Source organism: Pelodiscus sinensis, chromosome 2 (genome assembly GCF_052426305.1).
Source record: "Pelodiscus sinensis isolate ZL-2025 chromosome 2, ASM5242630v1, whole genome shotgun sequence".
NCBI classification, from domain to species: Eukaryota; Metazoa; Chordata; order Testudines; family Trionychidae; genus Pelodiscus; species Pelodiscus sinensis.
This window is the reverse complement of record NC_143053.1, coordinates 149832814-149850067: the sequence shown is the minus strand read 5'-3', so window position 1 is coordinate 149850067 and position 17254 is coordinate 149832814. Positions and strand designations below refer to the sequence as shown.

At 42.2% G+C, this 17254-nt stretch overlaps 1 long non-coding RNA gene across 1 annotated transcript in view; it reads right to left on the bottom strand.

Moving 5' to 3' along the window:
- Positions 1–6632: 6632 nt before the first annotated feature.
- LOC142827234 (uncharacterized) overlaps positions 6633–17254 on the bottom strand; it is a 36048-nt gene continuing 25426 nt past the window's right edge. The window contains exon 4 of the long non-coding RNA XR_012901830.2: positions 6633–6945. This is a non-coding gene — a long non-coding RNA (uncharacterized LOC142827234). The remainder of the gene's footprint in view (positions 6946–17254) is intronic.

The following is a 17254-nucleotide window of genomic DNA, read 5'->3' as shown; positions in this document are numbered from 1 at the left end:
GCTCAATTTGTGTAGCTTATTTTGCATTAAGCCCTGCTGTGTAGATGCACCCTAACAGACATAAACTGCCTTGAGTTGACTGAAATCTTGCCCAGTGCTACATAAGCAGGGATTTCAGATATAGGAAGTCTCTTTCACACACACAGCCATCTCCAGCAGTTCAGACAAACCCTCTAAAATATCTTGGGTTTGTGTGTGTGCTAAGGGACCAGCTTCCATGCTACATGGTGCTTTAGCATGGCCCTACTCAAGCCATGTAGCATATATCCTTTTATTGGCTGCTTGTGCGAGTCACCTCTTTTTATAGAAGCAACAAGTTCTCCCCTGAATTTTCCTGATCAACAAAATGACTATAGTGTCTAGCAGTGCTCTGCTTTTCCAGATGTTGCCGTATCTGTTTTCCACAATTCCAAAATTTTCAACATACCACTATACAGTTTACACCCAGAGTCTGTTGAAAATTCACATGCATCCTTAAATAGGGCTTCTTGCTACTTGGGCGAACAGTAGGTGTGAAATGTGTACTGCTTCCTATTGAAAAAGTAAGTGTGGGCATACTGTACCTATTTCTTACAGTTCTGAAAGCCACTCATTTTGATGGTGCAAAGTCAAAGGAAGCTTTCTGAAATGTACTCAGGTGCTTTTCTCTAAATGGTGATGTAAATATTGTAACAAGGACCCCAAGGCCTAGATCTTTCCATAGCAAGACACACCTTTTATGAAATGTGTCTTGTTCCTTATTTGGAGAGGTGAATTGTTTTCTGTGTATCAAAAGTTCAAACATGTATTTTTTGTCTCTTTCTTCAGTACAAAATATATCCATACTTTAAAAAGAGCCATTGCTTATGGCAGGGAGTAATGCTACTTCTTGTTTTTCAGTTTCTAGCTGCATGAGCTATTATAAGATCTGGTATAAATTTCTGCTGAAAAGGTATGCCATCAGCCTGAATCCAGTCAGCTTCAAAAAATGAGGTAAAAGTAGTTGTGGGCACTTCACCTGCCCCTGAATCCCCATGCCAATTTTTATGGTTTTAAATCCTGTTTTCCTATTCTTTAAAATGTCTTTCTTTCCCCTGTTGATATGTGAGCGAGTCAAACAAACAACAAGGGGAAGTGATTGACCACACAGGGGAAACGGAGATACTGACTATAAGTGAAATTCTGTCACCTGCACAAAGTAAACAAACTGGAAAAAAAACCCAGGGGTGGAGAGAACTCTATTTTTCTCTAATCTCTTACAGCTATAGTAATCTTGGGTATATCTTGCAATGCTGTCAGGGAAAAAGATTTTGGACAGAAGTGATTTTTGGAGTTGACAATGTCCCTCTGGAAGCTTTCCAAACACAATCCATACAATATGGATGGAGTTATAGTAGAAGTTTGTTTGCATACATAGAAGCCCAGATACCTTATGCTGCACCATGATGGATTTTCTTCTTTTTTTATTCAAAAAATACCTCTGGTACCGTGTAAATATTAGTTATCAGTCAGAACAGCAGGTGTACCAAGAGTCTGTGGTTCAGGCAACAGAGCACTTTTCATCAGCCCAATACTGCAGTACCCTTTGAGCACCATAGAATAGATCCCACGATCACACTATGTACAGCTTCTTAGTGAGGTGCTCCACACACTCCAGCTGCTCATCCAAGGACCTGCTAGACTTCTAGCTAGTGTGTATGTGTGACACTGTAACTTGGGCTGGGACTCTGATGATTGGGATCCTTGCCAGAACAATTTAAGAAAAGAAACATAAATAACATACTTTTAAAATATCCCTCACGCCAGACAGGTGCTTGCAGGGGGACTGTGTCTTTAACAACCAACTGGAGTTGGGGTAAGTGGGACCTGTCCTCTTGCCCCCACCAGACAGACAACTGGGGAAACAGATGGGATGGATCCCAGACTTGGTGCATGAGTGGGAGCAGGAGGAAGCAGCCTGGGCTTCTAGTAGTATTTTAATTATTGTTTTAATTCTGCACAGTCTCCCAGATGTTCACAACAGGTGCTTTAGGCATTATAAAAGCAAAGAAGCAAGCAAATTAGCATTGCAACATATCATTACATCAAGCACTTCACTTAAAGAAATTGATAAAAAAAAGCTCTTTATATAATACTGCCTGGTATGCAGCAAGTTCAGCCTGGATCACAGCATTTTGACGGGGAATGAAAATATATTACCCAGCCCCCATTTGTAAATCTATTTATCATGGATGTCTAGATCCAAAGGAATCTTTCCCAGAAATAGCACTTTTACTAAGAAACAGACTCAATGTCAGATTAGTGATCAGCCTGACATGTCAAGACACAGTTGTGCTGCCTGACACATCGCCTGCATGTGTGTCACTTGGCCTCATGGCTTATACCACCTGCCCTGGACTGTGTCCCTCTCCCTGTCAACCACACTGCTGCTCTTGGACATGAGCAGCAATGTGGATAGGACATAGTTAGAGGAGTTTAAAAGAAATCACTTGTAAAAATAGCTTGGCAGACACCTCACTCCACAGATGGCAGGAGTTCAGGAAGAACCTCCATATTGGTTCTGAGGGCTTTACACCTGGGTTGCGGGGGGAAGAGGGTGACCCATGGAAAGACAGCTCTGGAGTCTTGCATTGCATTTCAGCTAGGTTAGTCCAGGCTAGGTGAAGTAGTAACTGTTCTCCCACTGACACTGCACACGACCTAGGCACATTGCAAGCTGATCAAATCACCCAGCTAATGCTCCCAGTGAAGAGGGTGAGACTCATCCCTTGTTGTGGTTTATATGAGAGAGAAACATTCAGAAAGGAAAGAGTGGGTTGTGTCTTTATGTCTCAGACTGATGAAAAGAAGATAGCAAAATAGTGAAAAATAACAGAATACAAGATAGGCTGATATGAAAGGAGATGTGGAGAGTCTAAAATGATGTACATACTGTACATTAGTCTGATCTGAGTGACAGCAGCCCAGCATACCTGGTGAAATTCAGATTCCAATCTCTATAGGAAACAAGCATAAGTCTGAATTCATTGCAGAAGGGCTTGTCATTTCTGTCTCTGGCTCCTTAAGAGAAACAAAGTAATTTTTGTAATTTGATATGTCAGAGGAGTATTTTTGTGTGGTTTACAAGGAGGGATTAACTACTTTCAGGGATACTGACTATCTCAAGACTGTGGATGAGTGATTTTTATGTTTTCAATATTGGCACAAGTTAGAGGGAACACTATTGGGTAGGGATTTTAATGGGTATATTGAGTTACACATCGTTGAACCTTTTTTTTTTTTTTTTTTTTTTTTTTTTTGTAGCTTCAGAAAATACATGCAAGTGCCAGGGTCTCTCATTATTCAGCCGTTGCTTTGGTATGATGCCAACAGGAATGCGTGCCACCAAACAGGGCTTACAAAATGCAGAGTGAAAAAGCAGTTGAGATTTTATAGTGTTTCAGATCTCTTGGAAACCTAAAAATATCCAAGAATATGTGCACAGCTGTGCGACTTTAACAACCAGAACATCTGGGGGAATTCTCACATGTTCCCCTTTTTATGTTGCCTACGATTTTACTGGAATTTGGTGAAAAAGTGGTGATTTTTATAGCATTCCTTACTATAGATATAAAGACATTCAACGATTTAAAGAGGGAAACTAAGTTATATCTGCTTACAAGCCTCTTTTACTGTAACCTTAGAAAATTTGTACCTGTGCGAGTGCAGCCTGACTGCTTTTTGGCCATGTAGGTGCCTGCCATTCTAGACTGTAAAATACTTGCCACCTTTTTGTCCAATAGTGCTGTTTATCTGAGAACTGCATGGCACTCTGCAAACACATATTGAGCCTCGCACTATGCCTGTGAGGAGGGGAAGGGAATGTATAATAATCACATCACTCGTCACTGAAATACAGCCATCTCTCTTGATAGAAAGAAGCCTGCTTCTTCTCCCACTGGAATCCAAAATTTCCAGAAACTCAGTGGGAGTGAGGTCAGCTCCATAAGAAACAAAAAGTAAAATCCTGCCTCCTACCCTTAAGTTGATGGGAGCTTTGCCATTGATTTCAGTGAGGTGAGGACTTCACCCAGAAAATCAGCAACTTTGATAACTAATTGCATAACTGCATGGATATATACTTTACGTTCTCACAGAGAGGCAACCCGTTCCTGCAGAGGAGGAAGGCAGATTGAGCACACCTGGCTTCAGCAATTAAAATCGGCGGGGGAGAGGGAGAGGATATGACCAGGGTTCCCTCTAAACTGTGGTCGTGCACAACAAATTCTAGGCCCACACACCTCACCTGCAGTGTTGCACAGCAGCACTCAGCACCACTCACTTTCTGGCTGGGCCGGAAGGTGAGTGGTGGTGGTAGTCTGGTGGGGCTGCATGACAGCAGAAACCCTGCTTTTCTCCCATAAAGAGCTGCGGGCTGGCTAGGGGGTCCGCCTTTCCCACCCCAGCAAGCAGCTTCCTGGGGGGAGGCGGGAGGGATGAGCAGCCCAGTCCTGGACCCAGCCCTTACAAGGAACCACCGGAAGAATGGACAGTCCAGCTCCATCCTCCCCAGCAAGGAGCTGCCATCTCCCCGACCTCTCAGCCCCACATCCTGAGCTTCCCTTGCCCTGAATCCTGTGCCCCTTGGCCTGAGCCCCCACCTTACCTCCTTCCCCCTGCCCTGATTCCTGTGCCGCTGGCACATGCACCTTGTTAATTATTCCTTGGTATTTTTTCTTTTAGAACTGTGTGTGTGTGTGTGTGTGTGTGGCTGCATTGGTGCACATACGAATAAGCACACATAATGTCAATCTTGGTGCACAAGACAAAACTCACTCTGCTCATGGATGGGAAATCTTAGAGGGAACACTGGACATGACCCCGCATGCCCCCCACATCAGCTGTGTTCTCACAGAATTTTAATGAAACACAAATCACAAAAAGGTGACTAGAAGTGCACTTCTGCTGATGAAGTGTATTATATGTGGCACACTGGTGTCAAAGGGTATGTCTACACTACCACCCTAGTTCGAACTAGGGTGGTAATGTAGTCAACCAGAGTTGCAAATGAAGCCCGGGATTTGAATTTCCCAGGCTTCATTTGCATGTTGCCGGGTGCCGCCATTTTTAAATGTCCGCTAGTTCGGACTCCGTTCCTGCGGCTACACGCGGCACGAACTAGGTAGTTCGGATTAGGCTTCCTATTCCACGAGGAGTACAGGTAGTTCAGAATAGGAAGCCTAATCCGAACTACCTAGTTCGTGCCGTGTGTAGCCGCAGGCACAGAGTCCGAACTAGCGGACATTTAAAAATGGCGGCGCCCAGCAACATGCAAATGAAACCCGGGAAATTCAAATACCGGGCTTCATTTGCACCTCCGGTTGACTACATTACCACCCGAGTTCGAACTAGGGTGGTGGTGTAGATATACCCATAGATAGCAGAGTGAAACCTCACAGGACTGTTTCCCTCGTATTAGAAAACTGATAGTATTTCTGGAAATAACTGCCGGAATTATACTTTCCCCAAATAATAGACAAGTTTAGGATAAATGAAAATTAATTAGGCAATAAAGGATTCCATCCAAATTACACACATTGTAATTCTTTTCATTTTTTTCCCTCTTTTCCCTTTTTTTTTCTTTAGGTTCATGCTCTTTCTTATACAGTTTCATATATAGATATAGAAGGATTGAAGTGGTTAATTTATCAGGGAAAAATCTCGAGGCCAGAATGGTTCAAAAGGGCAGGAAAAGGGGCCCAGATCTGGCACACAAATAATATCAATCAGTGTGTTAAGTCTGATGTTTTCAACTGTTAACAGTATTAAATTGGAAGGACCCAAAGAAATATAAACCAGTTAAAAAAACTAAAATTGGTCATTTTATATGGATCTCACTGTTAACTTATTCAATGGAACAACATATTTTCAGGAAAAAAAATACATCTATTTTCAGAAAAAATAGATCTCTGATATTAAGTGGTGTCTAGGTGGAAAGGATATATGTTGTTCAGACAAAACCAGTTGGGGTAGTTCTCTTCTTTGACTTTACTTTTCAATACATCCTTAGCTATGAAATCAGAATGATCACCTCCATAATATAAACTTCCCTAGGATCTCTTAAAGAGACAACAGTTATAGGATCTCTCAGCACAAAATCACAGACTTCGTTCCACAGGGGACTGTACATATATTGAGCAGTGAAGAGGTTAACAGAAGGATTTTTTTTTCCATTCACGCCACCACAAGCTCATTAAGTAGCTCAGACATTTCTCCAAGAATGTGTTAAAAACAGTCACTATGTTTCAACCCAGAAGTGTCTACGAACCTCTAGGGGGAGGTGACAAGGTGAGATGATTAGATGGAATCCCATTCGTCAAGTGCTTTGGGTTTCCTTGGAATGAAAGGTGCAGCAGAAATATCATTATCTTACAGGGCAGCCACAACCTACAATAGAAAGAATTAGGCTGTTGAACACTAGCCACATAAATGAAGTTGGAGCTGCTCAGAAGATGATTCAAATTCTTTCTAAGCTATACTTAGATCCTGGGCTACAAATATTGTTTATTACCATATATTCATTTCACCTCTGCAACACACTTCCTTGCTCACTGGGCACCTTGTTTAAACTTTTCAATGGGCCGCCATTTAGTGTACACTCCAAATTTGCAGTGTGCCAACAATCTGGTATACACACACACCTATTCCCACACACAAATGCAGCTTTTGTTTCTGAAAAAATGGTGCATGTGCATCTTTTATGCAATCCTATCAGAGACCAAATGAACATTTGGCTAATCCTTAGGGTACATTACTTCTACATTAATATGTCAACTAGCACATGATAATCCACCAGGGAAGACTGCATGGGCAATATTTTTTGGAATTCAGCTTCTTCCTCAGGTTCATCTTCTTGTTCTCATCATCCTGTCTTCTCAGAACTGCCCTTCACCTTCCAGCTTGTGCACATTCTGAACAATTCATTCTCTAAGAGAAAACAAGCATTCAGATCCAAAATGACCATTTATCCATGTAGTGTAGGTCTAGGGAACCACCTTCACATATCTAGATCATGTGAAAGCCTAAGGGACTCCCACTTTCCCCTTTTGCCTCTGTGTATAATTAAGACACAAGCATATCACTCTCCCACCTGTAATTTCTAGAGATTTCACACAAGGTGGGAGAAGCTGATACTCACACCTGCCGTTCAGTCAATATTATTATGATGGGAAATTTTATATCATAAGTTTCAAAATATCTCACAATTTTCATTGTTTCTGTAAATATCACCTGCAGTTGACTGTTGCAGGTACATAAAATTCACCTCTTTCTTGTAATATTGGCTTTGTGCCCGTTGGAATGTGTGCTGAAAGTTAATAGAAAAGACTGCATTAACCATTCTCATTCACCTGGGCCAGAAAGATATTCAGCAACCAGGCCCCACACAGACTCTCCCTGTGACTCTCCACCCAATAGCACTCTGAAGCCTAATATATCCTTGACACAGAACCTCCCCCCACCACCCACAGTTTCCCTACTCCAAAAGTAAAATAAAGCTCATACAAAAGGCAAAACGTTTGGTATAAAACAGGGGTGTGATGGGTTTGGAGCTGCTCTATCATGATTTATGAATAGCGTATGGTGGCTTGCCTATTGGGATGTTCATTGTATGAATATGTTGGGTTAAGTAGAGGGCTGCCCCGATAAAATAGGAAAGAAGGAAAAGAATGGCACAAGATAAGCCACCTCTCAGCAAATATTTAAGAGGGACAAAGCTAGAGCTGGTCAGACCTGTAGGATAATCATGGCTGACACACAGGTTACCATAGTCCAGATCCTGGTCTAGAGGTGTAAAAACTGTGAAATCCCATCTCCAGATAGGTAAAGGCAGGAAGCCTGACGGCTGAAGGGGTACTCTGGGACAAGAGGCGGCACTAGCCCTGTAACCATGAGACGAGGCTGAAATAAAGTGTGCCGAAGAGAAGGATAAAGTAGATGTCCATGGTTGATAGTATGTCTAACACATTTCAGGAGGGCCAAAACATCAACTGGCATATCTGTCTAGGGATGCCTGTCAGTCTTTTGGGCACCTTCAGCCCCTTTTGAAACCAAACGAAACTGTGGATGCTCAATTGCTCCACAGGATCAGTGTCTTTGTGACTAATCAAATGAATCCAGACAGGTCAAAGGGTACGTAAGTCCTTGCCCATGGAGTATGCCAGCTGTTTATTTCATTAGCAGGTGTTAAAAATTCATTACACTTTCAAACCACAAGCAATGAGGCAATGAAATGAAAAAAAAAATCATTGTGGTCACAGGTAAGCAGCACAATCCACCCCGCATCACAGCCACCATGGGAAAAGGAACCCAGAAAATTTTGCACCGAGAAGATAACCTTTTACCATTTGAGACAATAGAAGGCCCTAAAATAGCTAGAACCAATAAGAAACAGAGTCAGGCTCATAGATCTATGTTCTGCAAGTGCTGCAAACATACAAATAAAATACCTGACTCAAACATAACAGTATCTATCGGCTATGGGTGGGCTCGTAAAGGATTTTTAGAATATTTTTAAAATAGCAGTCCTGTCTCCATGTTCACGCAAGGATCAGGTGTTTTGAACTCCAGAAAAATATCCATTAATGAAAAAAAAAATTCAGCCTGAGGATACATACAGCAATACATATCAAGCTGCAAGTAGAGCCAGATCACGGGATTTGTAATTAGAGTGAGTACATAGTGCTTCCTAGCTGAACAAAATCTGATGGGCACCTGTTTCTGCAATGCCAGAGTTTGAGAGGACTCCCAATGAAATCAGATACCCCTCTGAGGGGAAAGTGAGTGCCTCCTATCAGGCGGGGATGTGTCACAGCTAGTTCAAGAGAAATGGCTTCTAGACAGTTAAGCTTCCCCTGAAACCTCAGCATATCTATTAATAAGGGAGAATGAAAGTAAGGCTAGAAAATAAACTAGAAGGCACAAGCAGAAGTCACCTGAGGCTGCACATGATTAACTTCACCAAAGTGCACTATGTGGCTGTAAAAGGAGAAAATACCTAGAAATCCCTTGTTAGGTTAGATAATGTTAAAAATAAAACGCATGCTGCTTCCAGAACTCTGCTTGACAGAACCAAGAGTCAGTTTGTCATCTGTGGTCTAATTCTGACCTTACACTAGTTTTACGTGGTAAACACCAATGCTTTCAATGGAGTTACTGCATATTTACCTCAGAGTAAGTGAAATCAGAACCAGGGCCTTTGTCTAAGATGCCAAAAACTAGTCATGGCCTTCTAAAAAGATAATAGTCTTAACAGTTTTATCCTACACAAAGTAGGCATTATTTTATAATCACAATGATCTGTCTCTTATCAGAGCACTCACAATAGTTAGTTGGGAGCGTATTTCATGGCAAGGTAGTGCAGCCTTGAGTAACTGATACTCAGAAAATACTCTGAATTCATTCTGGAGTGAAAGAAAATGGCCCTAACCCTCTCTGTGGATATACCTGAGTGCCATGGACAGAGAAACTGAGGAATCTTTACCAAGTGCAACTGTTAGTGTCTCTGCGCTTCTGTGATTTTCTGAACAATATTATGAAACATAAAAAGAGACCCACTTTCTGAATGAAACTGAGTCTCATTTCAACTGCTTCAGCAAACGGGTAAGTGAGAAGGCAGACTTGCAAAATTATCTAGATCTGTCACGCAAGATGCTTTTATTTTTCCTCAGTGTTGAAGCAAAATTGCCTACTGTATTAAGTCTCTTTCTTGGCCCTGCAGACTCCAGAAGCAGTGAACAAAGCCTGTCCATCCTCTCCCTGGGGGCACAAACCACTTGCTATGCAGCAAAGCTGAAGGAATTCTGCTGTGCGGGAGGCAAGAAGTAGTTAATCTGAACCCCCCCCCCCCCAAAGATCTATTCTCCATGAGATTTCACTCCATCAACCCCAAAGTGCAGAGTGGGATGGTGTGTGGGGCTGGCCAATGGATTTACAAGCCATCCCCTTTGTCTGACCTTTTAGGGGGCATGTTACTGTGCAGGCATCTGCCTCACAGAAGTAGAATGAGCATTACCAAGTGAGTGGCCCTGCTGTCATACATCAGCCCACAAACATACATATAGGGTTATGTTTACACTGCAGAGCTTTTCCGGGATACCGCTCTGCCGCATCCAAGGAATGTGTCTGCTTTTCCGAAAAAAAATTTGGAAAAGCAGACCTGTTTTTTCAGCATCCCTGCAAAGCTCATTCTACAAGGAAAAAGGGATTTCCAAAAGAGGGTTTTTTCTCCCCAACATTTGGCCCCGTGTAGATGGGCCAAATGTCGGGAAAGCCTCTTTCAGAAGAAAAGTGGGAAAAGATACACATATCTTTTTCTGACTTTTCTTTGTACTGTAGACATAGCCTAGTACTAACTACCAAATTGAGACAAGCCTAATAAGTGTGTCTAGGATGCACAAAATACCAAGATCAAAAAGTGGATTAGCAGGTATATCAGACCACTGTAATTATACAACAGCAGATTATGGAAGTGGCAGTCATGACCCCATAGTTCAGGCTGAATCTAGACTTGTATTGTTAACAGATCAGAGGAGCACTTTTATCTGAAAATTGGTTTGTTGACAGAGGTTGGGTGCTGAATTTTTCTAGCGATATGAATTACTAATTAACTAAAAATTACAATGTTATAAACGTATTCTCTGCAATTCATGAATTTTAGGTCCATATATTTTCAGGGTGCACTGCAAACACTCCACATTTCTCAAAAGAGACAATTATCTTCAAACAAACTTAGGAAAAGACCTATTTTCACAGCAACCTTAACACACTGTCCCTTAAAACAAACCCAAGTGTTGAGATTTTCTGTCTCTACTACCCAAACCATAATTCTGCCTGAGTAGTAATACAGCCCTCCAACCTGTACTTCTTGTCTTACATACCAACCACAGGATCCTGCAAACTTTTTATATGGATAATTAAGAATTTGCAGAATGAGGTCCTAAATTATAGAATGAATTACTTTAAGTTTGAGAGAGTTTCCCCCCTCCTCTATGAAACTAAAACCCAACTCTACAAATCAAGGGGGCAGTCTGGTGTTCTAGTTTCCCCTCTGCAGTGCACTTATTAAAGATTTCTCACAAAATATTAAAACATTTGAAAGTATAAAAGAATACTATAAATGCGTACTAATGATAGGCAGGCCCATTGTAGATTGTCAGATTTTGTGAAGTGATGAGTATGTAAAAAAGCCACAAAGATACTATATTAAAGTATTGTTAAAGATACTGAGGTATGTTTTGTTACAGCAAGGAATTGTTGTCATAACAGAGTTAATTATAGCATCAGCATAGGGTCAGAAAAGCACGTAATTATGTGCTTAACTTCATTGGAATACATGTACCTTAGCACGTGCTTAAGTAATTTGCTAATTCTCTTACAGGTACACTGTGGGTAATGGACATTGCTGCAAATCAGTGACAGAAATGGGAGGTGCATTCCCTCAGCACTTTAGGTGATCATATCCTACCTGAGAAATCCTACCAAACTTTCTTTGGTGACAATTATGGTGTTAGCAAGTTAATGAACTGAAGTAATTGCATTCCCTTGCCAGGCAACAATTTTTACAGAGCTCTTATGTGAGCCCATGTCAGAAAACACTAGATTATTCACATTACAAAAAAGAGTTAATTTTGTATTTCTGGAGCTTAAACTTGTTCTCGGTAGAACAGAAGATCATCAAGATGAACAGAAACAATAATTGTGAGGAAGACAAGCAAGAGACACACCCAAATGCAAAATACGACCTATGAGAGGAAATAAAGTTCTAGGTAACATATGAAGGGAGAAGTTTGTATAAAAGATTCTAAGACGATTACCTTGTTCTCTAAAAGACACTAAGGGCACTTCTACACAGCAGGGCAAAAATTGAATTAAGCTATACAACTTGAGCTACTTCAATAGCATAGCTTAAGTCGAAATAGCTTATTTTGGCTTTTGACGCTGTCTACACAGCAGGAAGTCAAAGTAAGAACATTCTTCCTTTGACTTCCCATCTCCAGGTAAAATGAGGGTTACAAGAGTCGGAGTAAGAAGTCCACCGCCTCTCCATTATTTCAAAATAATGGCTTGCAGTGTAGATACGCTCTTTGTTATTTTGGAATAACGTCAGTTATTCAAAAATAATGCTGCTGTGTAGACGTACCCAAACAGAGACAGTGCAATCAAGGGGAAACCCTTCTTGCATACATCTGAGTGCATGGTTTTCCCACTGTCCATTGAAACATAAGCATATTGCAAAAGTAGACCAAATAATTATTTAAAGAATATGTGATTGTTTATCTTTCTTCCTGCTTCTTAATTAACATCCTGTTTATTTAATGGGGAAAATACATATTGATGCATTCAGAAGTGAAGTTCTAGGGCATTCAAATGTTTACTTTAGCAATTCAAAAGATACATAAAATAAGCAACATTGGAACGAAAGCACAGTAATAAAAAATAGCAGGTGTATTTAAATATAATGCTCATTATATTTTAATTGTGTAAATATATTTTTCATGGTAAATAATGATGGTAAGAGAATTTTGCATTTAAGGAGAGTACTGGAAATGTTCTATACACTGCTGCATTTCCATTTGCATTGAATCCAGTTATTCAATTAAAATACAATTTTAAAAAGTGAGGCTGAGCCCATCCTTATATATGGGACTTCCTCCAGCTTTATCCACTGCATTGTCAAAACTCAAACAGATGGAACAGAAGGAGTGCATTCAGTTCTGAAACTGAAGCCAGAACAACAACCAGAAGATCCAGGCAATCTGCTGTGTTCCTCACAAGGAGAATTTACAAATAGTGGGAATGTTTTTTAATTGTCCATCTCTCACAAAAGAGAAGGAAAATAGCTTAATGACAACACAAACTTTTAAAGTCTGACACACCTGGGAGGAACGTGTTACTATTCTGCATGAAAACAACAGGTGTAAAATTCTAGTACCAATATCTAACGTATGGTTTTTTTTAAATTGAGGAAAAAGAAATGAGGGCAAGTCAAACAAGTGAAAGCACAATGGTCTCCGAGCATAATTCATGTATGGGGCCTGAATTCAGGCACCATCCATTGTCACAGCTCTATGGACCAGCATTTAAAATGGTATCGCATGTTCCATTAGGGACTGACCTTCAACTGGGAGCCAGGTCTGACTGAGGCAAGGTACTCAGAGTGGAAATGCTTCTTGGGCAATCCAGGGTTCAATAGCCACCACTGTTGACTCTGCAGTCAGTGCATCTTGCTGAGTAACAAAATACAGGACTACAGGCAGTCCCCGGGTTACGTACAAGAGAGGGACTGTAGGTTTGTTCTTAAGTTGAATTTGTATGTAAGTCGGAACTGGCTCCAGATTCAGCCGCTGCTGAAACTGATCAGCGGCTGACTACAGGAAGCCCGAGGCAGAGTTGCTCTGCCCTGGGCTTCCTGGAATCAGCCGCTGATCAGTTTCAACAGCGGCTGAATCTGGACGCCCGTGGCAGAGCAGCTGGGGCGCTGTCGGGTAGGTCCCCGCAGTGCTGCACCTCAGCGCTGCGGGGACCAACCCAGCAGCACCCCAGCAGCACCCCAGCAGCTCTACCCCAGGTGTCCCCAAGTCAGCCGCTGCTGAAACTGATCAGCGGCTGATTCCAGGAAGCCCAGGGCAGAGCAACTCTGCCCTGGGCTTCCTGTAGTGAGCCGCTGGTCAGTTTCAGCAGCGGCTGACTTGGGGATGCCTGGGGCAGAGCAGCTGGGGTGCTGCTGGGTTGGTCCAGTAGCGCCGAGGAGCGACGCTGCGGGACCAACCCGGCAGCGCCCCAGCTGCTCTGCCACAGGTGGTCGTCGTCGAGAAAAGCCTGGTCTGCTGGGGGGGGGGGGCGCACTAGCTGCGCCTGTCCCCCCCCAGCAGACCAGGGAGATGTGGGTGGCGGGACCACCGAGACGTGCCCCGGTCCCGCCCGCATCCTCCACGGCTTTGCTCCCCATCTCCCTGGTCTACTGCGGCGCGTCTGGGCTGTCCCGCTGCCTGCATCTTCCGCGGCTTTCTTCCGCGTCTCCCTGGTCTGCTGGGCCCCGGAGGACGCAGGCAGCGGGACTGCGGTGCATCTGGGCGTTCCGCCGCTCCCGTCCTCCAGGGTGAGAAAACCCCCGTTCGTAACTGCGGATCCGACATAAGTCAGATCCGCGTAACTCGGGGACTGCCTGTATGTAGCACTTTAAAGACTAACAAGATGGTTTATTAGATGATGAGCTTTTGTGGGCCAGACCCACTTCCTCAGATCAAATAGTGGAAGAAAATAGTCACAACCATATATACCAAAGGATACAATTAAAAAAAAAAAGAACACATATGAAAAGGACAAATCAAATTTCAGAACAGATGGGGGAAGCGGGGGGGGGGAGGGAGATAAATGTCTGTGAGCTAATGGTATTAGAGGTGATAATTAGGGAAGCTATCTTTGTAATGGGTAAGATAGCTGGGGTCTTTGTTGAGTCCCACGCATAGAGTGTCAAATTTTAGCATGAATGACAGTTCAGCGGATTCCCTTTCAAGTGCAGATTTAAAAGGCCAAATTCTCCATGTAACTGTTGTCAATGCACTGGCTGTACACCCAACCCTGCCTTGTTTGCTCCTGCACCAGCTGCTCATCCCTACCCTCAAACCTAGATTCTGAACTGAGGTGTCATGACCATTGAGGGGTTGTCAATATTTTGTAGTCGGAAACAACCACTCTCCTTTGTTTATGGTTACATAGGAAGGCTTCCTGAAATGGTAGTTTGTTATAAAACTGGTGCCTGGCTTGTAAAAGATGGGGATCCACTGCTCTTGAGGACAGAATTCTGCAGACCACTACTCTGAGGCCAGCTATGACTATAGGCTATCTCTACATGGAGTCCACATAGCTCCTCAAAAAGGACACAGTAGAATCATCTCAGATGCGTTCCTGAGACATTCTGGAACAGCTTTCCCATAGCAGTAGCGGGAGCAAACAACCTAGTTTTAAGATTGAGCTGATAGGTGTATGGATAGGGTTATATGGTGCTGTGATAGCAGGGGATGGGATTTGATGGCCAAGGTGGTCCCTTCCTCTCCCACGAAGCTTTGCACACCTGCAGTAATTGGGCAGTCCTTATTTGCCAGGGTTTCGGAGTTTATAGCTATGCTTAGCAAAATCCTACACATATTAGTAGGTTTGAAACCAACCCAGCATTCCTAAACATTAAAAATGTCAAATACAAAAGGAGATTCAATGTGTCTGTAATAGTAGTAGCCTGGGAATGCTTAGCAAACAGGAGACATGCACCCTTCCCCCTGCACCCTATTTTTCAAGTTTCATTTTTTTCAAAACATTCACATACAAGCCAAATATTATACATATGAACATTGCCAAAGAGTAGTATCAATATATGCAGCTAGTAGATACGTAGCTAGAAGAGGTTAAAATGATAATTTTTGCATCCAAGTATCAATGCATATTAAAATAAATATCCTCAAAGCATCATTTTAAGTCTGTAAGATCATGTTTATAATTACGATTTTCCCTCACTAGTTTATAAGAACCCTCTAGGAGACTGAAACATCAGTTTCCCTTTCCCTCAATCAGACATGCCCTGTTCTGTTTTCATAAGGCTCAGCTGAAAGGTTTGAATTTCTGGCCTTTGGAGGAATAGAAAGGGTCTTCCTTTTAGCAGACATAAGCATTGACACATTTATTTTTAAAAGACTTAATAAAAGGTTTTTAGGACTTTGGATCTGACTCTAAGAAGGAATGGGGAAGGGTCATTCCCATTTATCGAATTTCGGGCCTACAAATCTTGATTGTGTCCCTTTAAACAGATTCCAAATGGCATTTTGCTTTCTCTAGAAATGCCAATATTTGAAACACGGATGTGAGCACTGAGGGAAGAATGGCTTTTCACCATATGAAGTGTATGCATAATTTCCAGACAAGAAATGGCATGCCACCTTATTCATTTATCACATGAAATGGATTCCACATTCTAAGCAATGATTGACATCAGGTATGAAGAGTTAGTCTGAAAAAAGCAGAGGCTTATTACATTATGACTGCTGGGAAGCAAGGAAGATATTCATGAACATGTTTCTTTTCTTCCTCCAGTGAATGGCATGCCAAAGCCTCGATACAAAAGTGACAATACATGATAGCAGCCACTCATTCTCCACCATGCCAAGTGCACAGCATTGCAGAAATGGTTTCCATGCACCTCAGAATCGGAAGCATAGCAAATTTAAACTTCATATATTTTGCACAAATGAAAGTAACGGCCACACATACTAACGTGTTACATTTATTTGGCAGCAAAACACATGTTACCTGGAAATAATTTCATTTAACGACCTGAATGTTGTCTAAAACAACAACAACCCTGAAATGATTAAGTGGCTCTAGAACTCTTTGTTAGAGTGCATACAACTTTTGTGTTTGCTTTATATAATCATTCCCACAATTCAGGTTTACTAGAGTGAATGATGGTAGAAATCAAATTTTAATCTCACATGCTTAAGTACGCATGTAAAGAGAATTTTTCTTGAGCATTTTGCATCAGAAACAAGATTACAGGCATTCCGTACAATCAATTCTATTATATTTTATTCCTTTTAGTTTGTCATACGACCATCCCCAGGAAATAATGTTCTGCCCACAGACATTCTGTGAACAGAAAAAGAGGATACATTCATCATCTGAATTATCTGTTGCAATATATGCGGGCCAGTTACTGAATTTCTTATAACAGTGGCGGAATACAAGCTTTTTATTCATAACATCTGGAGCCTGACAACTGGCTATCCTATTTTTCCATGACGAAGGGGGTTACAAAATAGGTTGTTGGCTGATAAAATTAATGCACTAGTTTCCCATTGCTGAGACAGGCTATGTTTATGCTACAGATCTGAAGTGTGGTAGTGATTGTTCCTTCCCCCTCTGCGTCAGAGGGAGACCACAACACCTCACTACAGCAACAGGAAGACTGTCAAATAGCAGGAGGAATTAGAAAATCAATTGTTAGCATCTGACGCTCTCAGTGGGCAGGGCACCAAACAGTCTGTTGGCTCTGACCCTCAAGTGAGATAGAGCTAAGGAGTAGTCCAAAGCTTTCAGCCCTCTGCCAGGGCAGAGCAATTAAGCAGGTGGTAGGCCCTTATCTTCAAGGAGGGCAGAACACCCAAGCAGTTTATGGGCCCTGTCCTTCGGGCAGGGGCAGAGCACACAGGTAGTTTATGGATTCTGGCCTGCAGGTCCAAAGGCAGGC